The sequence below is a fragment of the Syngnathus leptorhynchus genome, unplaced genomic scaffold (assembly GCF_054491065.1).
Source record: "Syngnathus leptorhynchus isolate UIUO unplaced genomic scaffold, UIUO_Slep HiC_scaffold_65, whole genome shotgun sequence".
NCBI classification, from domain to species: Eukaryota; Metazoa; Chordata; class Actinopteri; order Syngnathiformes; family Syngnathidae; genus Syngnathus; species Syngnathus leptorhynchus.
Window position 1 is genome coordinate 382,501 of NW_028232032.1, and position 6,031 is coordinate 388,531.

The window sequence follows — 6,031 nt, forward strand, 5'->3', positions numbered from 1 at the left end:
GCCGCCGCTATCAAGCCGGAGGGTTTGAGAAACGACATTCGCGGAAGGACCGGCGCGGCCGGCGGACGCTCGCACGCGCGGCGCCCGACACTCAGCCGCTCGCTCGGCCTCCGTGGATCGTGGCTAGGTGGGATGGATGCCAAACCGGGTCGTCTCGGTCTCGCCGCAGTACGGTCGCGCCGGGGCCTGCGGGGCGGCGCGGGGAGCGCACGCTCACGCGGCGGCCGGGGCGCTAGAGTGCGACCCGCAGTGGGTAGGAACCGTCCACCCGACGTCGGACGAGCCGAGGCCGATGGGGGCCCTACCAAGGCGGGTCATGAGTGCCAGTCGGTCAGTTGGGTGAGGGGGTACTCGGAGGCCCGCCGGGAGCAGACGGGCGACCGGGGATGGGGGGCGTACGCGGGCGGGCGCCGGGAGAAGACGGCCCGTCCGGGGTCGAATCTCGGCCTGTGTTTTCGGAGCCGGCCGGGCATCACGCTCCCTCCTTGGATGGACAACATTCGTAGTTGACACTTTGTGTCATTTTATCCGAGCGGGCGGGCGCCTCGAGAGGCGGACCGTCCGGGGCGACTCTCGGCCTGTGTTTTCGGAGCCGGCCGGGCCTCACGCTCCCTCCTTGGATGGACAACATTCGTAGTTGACACTTTGTGTCATTTTATCCGAGCGGGCGGGCGCCGCGAGGCGGACCGTCCGGGGCGACTCTCGGCCTGTGTTTAAGGAGCCGGCCGGGCATCACGCTCCTTCCTTGGATGGACAACATTCGCAGTTGACACTTTGTGTCATTTTATCCGAGCGGGCGGGCGCCTCGAGAGGCGGACCGTCCGGGGCGACTCTCGGCCTGTGTTTAAGGAGCCGGCCGGGCATCACGCTCCTTCCTTGGATGGACAACATTCGTAGTTGACACTTTGTGTCATTTTATCCGAGCGGGCGGGCGCCGCGAGGCGGACCGTCCGGGGCGACTCTCGGCCTGTGTTTAAGGAGCCGGCCGGGCATCACGCTCCTTCCTTGGATGGACAACATTCGCAGTTGACACTTTGTGTCATTTTATCCGAGCAGACGGGCGCCGCGAGGCGGACCGTCCGGGGCGACTCTCGGCCTGTGTTTTCGGAGCCGGCCGGGCATCACGCTCCCTCCTTGGATGGACAACATTCGTAGTTGACACTTTGTGTCATTTTATCCGAGCAGACGGGCGCCGCGAGGCGGACCGTCCGGGGCGACTCTCGGCCTGTGTTTTCGGAGCCGGCCGGGCATCACGCTCCCTCCTTGGATGGACAACATTCGTAGTTGACACTTTGTGTCATTTTATCCGAGCAGACGGGCGCCGCGAGGCGGACCGTCCGGGGCGACTCTCGGCCTGTGTTTAAGGAGCCGGCCGGGCATCACGCTCCTTCCTTGGATGGACAACATTCGTAGTTGACACTTTGTGTCATTTTATCCGAGCGGGCGGGCGCCGCGAGGCGGACCGTCCGGGGCGACTCTCGGCCTGTGTTTAAGGAGCCGGCCGGGCATCACGCTCCTTCCTTGGATGGACAACATTCGCAGTTGACACTTTGTGTCATTTTATCCGAGCAGACGGGCGCCGCGAGGCGGACCGTCCGGGGCGACTCTCGGCCTGTGTTTAAGGAGCCGGCCGGGCATCACGCTCCTTCCTTGGATGGACAACATTCGCAGTTGACACTTTGTGTCATTTTATCCGAGCGGGCGGGCGCCGCGAGGCGGACCGTCCGGGGCGACTCTCGGCCTGTGTTTAAGGAGCCGGCCGGGCATCACGCTCCTTCCTTGGATGGACAACATTCGCAGTTGACACTTTGTGTCATTTTGTTCGGCCTGTGTTTAAGGAGGCGGCCGTCCTCCACTCGGTCCGTGTTTAAGGAGCGACACTCGCGCTCCGGTTCGGCCTGTGTTTAAGGAGGCGGCCGTCCTCCCCTTGGTCTGTGTTAAGGGCGACACTCGGTCCGTGTTTAAGGAGCGGCCCTCGCGCTCCGGTTCGGCCTGTATTTAGGGAGGCGGCCGTCCTCCGCTTGGTCTGTGTTAAGGGCGACACTCGGTCCATGTTTAAGGAGCCTGGCCCTGACGCTCCTCTCCGGCCTGTGTTTAAGGAGGCGGCCGTCCTCCCCTTGGTCTGTGTTAAGGGCGACACTCGGTCCATGTTTAAGGAGCCTGGCCCTGACGCTCCTCTCCGGCCTGTGTTTAAGGAGGCGGCCGTCCTCCCCTTGGTCTGTGTTAAGGGCGACACTCGGTCCATGTTTAAGGAGCCTGGCCCTGACGCTCCTCTCCGGCCTGTGTTTAAGGAGGCGGCCGTCCTCCCCTTGGTCTGTGTTAAGGGCGACACTCGGTCCATGTTTAAGGAGCCTGGCCCTGACGCTCCTCTCCGGCCTGTGTTTAAGGAGGCGGCCGTCCTCCCCTTGGTCTGTGTTAAGGGCGACACTCGGTCCGTGTTTAAGGAGCCTGGCCCTCGCGCTCCGGTTCGGCCTGTATTTAGGGAGGCGGCCGTCCTCCGCTTGGTCTGTGTTAAGGGCGACACTCGGTCCGTGTTTAAGGAGCCTGGCCCTGACGCTCCTCTCCGGCCTGTGTTTAAGGAGGCGGCCGTCCTCCCCTTGGTCTGTGTTAAGGGCGACACTCGGTCCGTGTTTAAGGAGCCTGGCCCTCGCGCTCCGGTTCGGCCTGTATTTAGGGAGGCGGCCGTCCTCCGCTTGGTCTGTGTTAAGGGCGACACTCGGTCCGTGTTTAAGGAGCCGGCCCTGACGCTCCTCTTCGGCCTGTGTTTAAGGAGGCGGCCGTCCTCCACTTCCTTCCATGCACCACCACATTCGCAGTTGACACTTTGCCATTTTTTCAGAGAGGTGACACTTAGTCGTTTTTTCGAAAGTTGACACTTAGTCGTTTTTTCGAAAGTTGACACTTTGCCGTTTTTTCAGAGAGGTGACACTTTGTCGTTTTTTCGAAAGTTGACACTTAGCCGTTTTTTCGAAAGTTGACACTTAGCCGTTTTTTCGAAAGTTGACACTTAGTCACTTTTTCGCCACAGTGACACCTCCAGCGCGTGCCACGGCGCTTTTCAGGTCTTCTATCCGACCTTGTGCTGTCGAGGACGGCGTGTCCGACGCCGTGGGGAGACCAGCACCATCTCCTCCATACTCGTAAACGAGGTGCTTTGGAAAACGGGGGGAAAGTCGATGAGTACACTGACTACTGGGACCATTTCATTGTACTCTGGCGCACCTGAAGACCAAAAAAGGTACTGCACCTTAGCCCGGGTACCTCACCCCCTGGTACCTCGAGGAGAACTTAGAAAAATTTCGACAAATTTTTGGTGAGCTCCAGGGAGAGAGGCTGATTTTTCGCTTTTTGAGGCCGACCGCCGAACCGGCGCGGGGCGGACTCACAAGCCCCGCAGAGCCGTGGGCACTTAGTCGTTTTTTCAGAGAGGCGACACTTAGTCGTTTTTTCAGAGGCGACACTTAGTCGTTTTTTCGAAAGTTGACACTTAGCCGTTTTTTCGAAAGTCGACACTTAGCCGTTTTTTTGGAAAGTTGACACTTAGTCGTTTTTTCGAAAGTTGACACTTAGTCGTTTTTTCGCCACAATTGGCTCTGAGCTCCAGGGGGAGAGCCTGGTTTTGCCTTATTTCAGGCCGGCTGGGGAACCGGCGCGGGTCGGATGCACGAGCCCGGCAGAGCCGTGGGCACTTAGAAAATTTTCGCCGATTAAGCTGGGACCTCCAGGCGGAGACCGGCATTCCTCGTCCTCGGGGTTCGACCCAGGAACCGGCGCTGGGCAGACGCCGTAGCCACGCAGAGCCGTGGGCACTTAGAAAATATTCGCCAAGTTGGCTCTGAGCTCCAGGCGGAGAGGCTGGTTTTGCCTTATTTCAGGCCGGCTGGGGAACCGGCGCGGGTCGGATGCACGAGCCCGCAGAGCCGTGGGCACTTTGCCATTTTCTCAGAGTCGACACTTAGTCGTTTTTTCAGAGAGGCGACACTCTGTCGTTTTTTCGAAAGTCGACACTTAGCCGTTTTTTCAGAGATGTGACACTTTGCCGTTTTTTCGAAAGTTGACACTTAGCCGTTTTTTCGAAAGTCGACACTTAGCCGTTTTTTCAGAGATGTGACACTTTGCCGTTTTTTCGAAAGTTGACACTTAGTCGTTTTTTCAGAGATGTGACACTTAGAAACTTTTTGCCAAGTTGGCTGTGAGCTCCAGGAGGAGACCGTTATTTTTCGTCATTCGAGGCCGACTGCGGAACCGGCGCTGGGCGGACGCCAAAGCTCGGCAGGGCCGTGGGCACTTAGAAACTTTTTGCCAAGTTGGCTGTGAGCTCCAGGAAGAGACCGTTATTTTTCGTCATTCGAGGCCGACTGCGGAACCGGCGCTGGGCGGACGCCAAAGCTCGGCAGGGCCGTGGGCACTTAGAAACTTTTTGCCAAGTTGGCTGTGAGCTCCAGGAGGAGACCGTTATTTTTCGTCATTCGAGGCCGACTGCGGAACCGGCGCTGGGCGGACGCCAAAGCTCAGCAGGGCCGTGGGCACTTAGAAACTTTTTGCCAAGTTGGCTGTGAGCTCCAGGAGGAGACCGTTATTTTTCGTCATTCGAGGCCGACTGCGGAACCGGCGCTGGGCGGACGCCAAAGCTCGGCAGGGCCGTGGGCACTTAGAAACTTTTTGCCAAGTTGGCTGTGAGCTCCAGGAGGAGACCGTTATTTTTCGTCATTCGAGGCCGACTGCGGAACCGGCGCTGGGCGGACGCCAAAGCTCGGCAGGGCCGTGGGCACTTAGAAACTTTTTGCCAAGTTGGCTGTGAGCTCCAGGAGGACACCGTTATTTTTCGTCATTCGAGGCCGACTGCGGAACCGGCGCTGAGCGGACGCCAAAGCTCGGCAGGGCCGTGGGCACTTAGAAACTTTTTGCCAAGTTGGCTGTGAGCTCCAGGAGGAGACCGTTATTTTTCGTCATTCGAGGCCGACTGCGGAACCGGCGCTGGTCGGACGCCAAAGCTCGGCAGGGCCGTGGGCACTTAGAAACTTTTTGCCAAGTTGGCTGTGAGCTCCAGGAGGAGACCGTTATTTTTCGTCATTCGAGGCCGACTGCGGAACCGGCGCTGGGCGGACGCCAAAGCTCGGCAGGGCCGTGGGCACTTAGAAACTTTTTTCCAAGTTGGCTGTGAGCTCCAGGAGGAGACCGTTATTTTTCGTCATTCTAGGCCGGCTGCAGAACCGGCGCGGGTCGGATGCACGAGCCCGCAGAGCCGTGGCCACTTTGCCACTTTTTCGCCACAATTGGCTGTGAGCTCCAGGAGGAGACCGTTATTTTTCGTCATTCTAGGCCGGTTGCAGAACCGGCGCGGCTCGGATGCACGAGCCCGCAGAGCCGTGGGCACTTAGAAAATTTTCAGAGAGGCGACACTTTGCCATTTTTTCAGAGAGGTGACACTTAGTCGTTTTTTCGAAAGTTGACACTTAGCCGTTTTTTCGAAAGTTGACACTTAGTCGTTTTTTCGAAAGTTGACACTTAGTCGTTTTTTCGCCACAGTGCCCACCTCCAGCGCGTGCCACGGCGCTTTCCAGGTCTTCTATCCGACCTTGTGCTGTCGAGGACGGCGTGTCCGACGCCGTGGAGAGACCAGCACCATCTCCTCCATACTCGTAAAGGAGGTGCTTTGGAAAACGGGGGGAAAGTCGATGAGTACACTGACTACTGGGACCATTTCATTGTACTCTGGCGCACCTGAAGACCAAAAAAGGTACTGCATCTTAGCCCGGGTACCTCACCCCCTGGTACCTCGAGGAGAACTTAGAAAAATTTCGACAAATTTTTGGTGAGCTCCAGGGAGAGAGGCTGATTTTTCGCTTTTTGAGGCCGACCGCCGAACCGGCGCGGGGCGGACTCACAAGCCCCGCAGAGCCGTGGGCACTTAGTCGTTTTTTCAGAGAGGCGACACTTAGTCGTTTTTTCGAAAGTTGACACTTAGCCGTTTTTTCGAAAGTTGACACTTAGGCGTTTTTTCGAAAGTCGACACTTAGCCGTTTTTTCG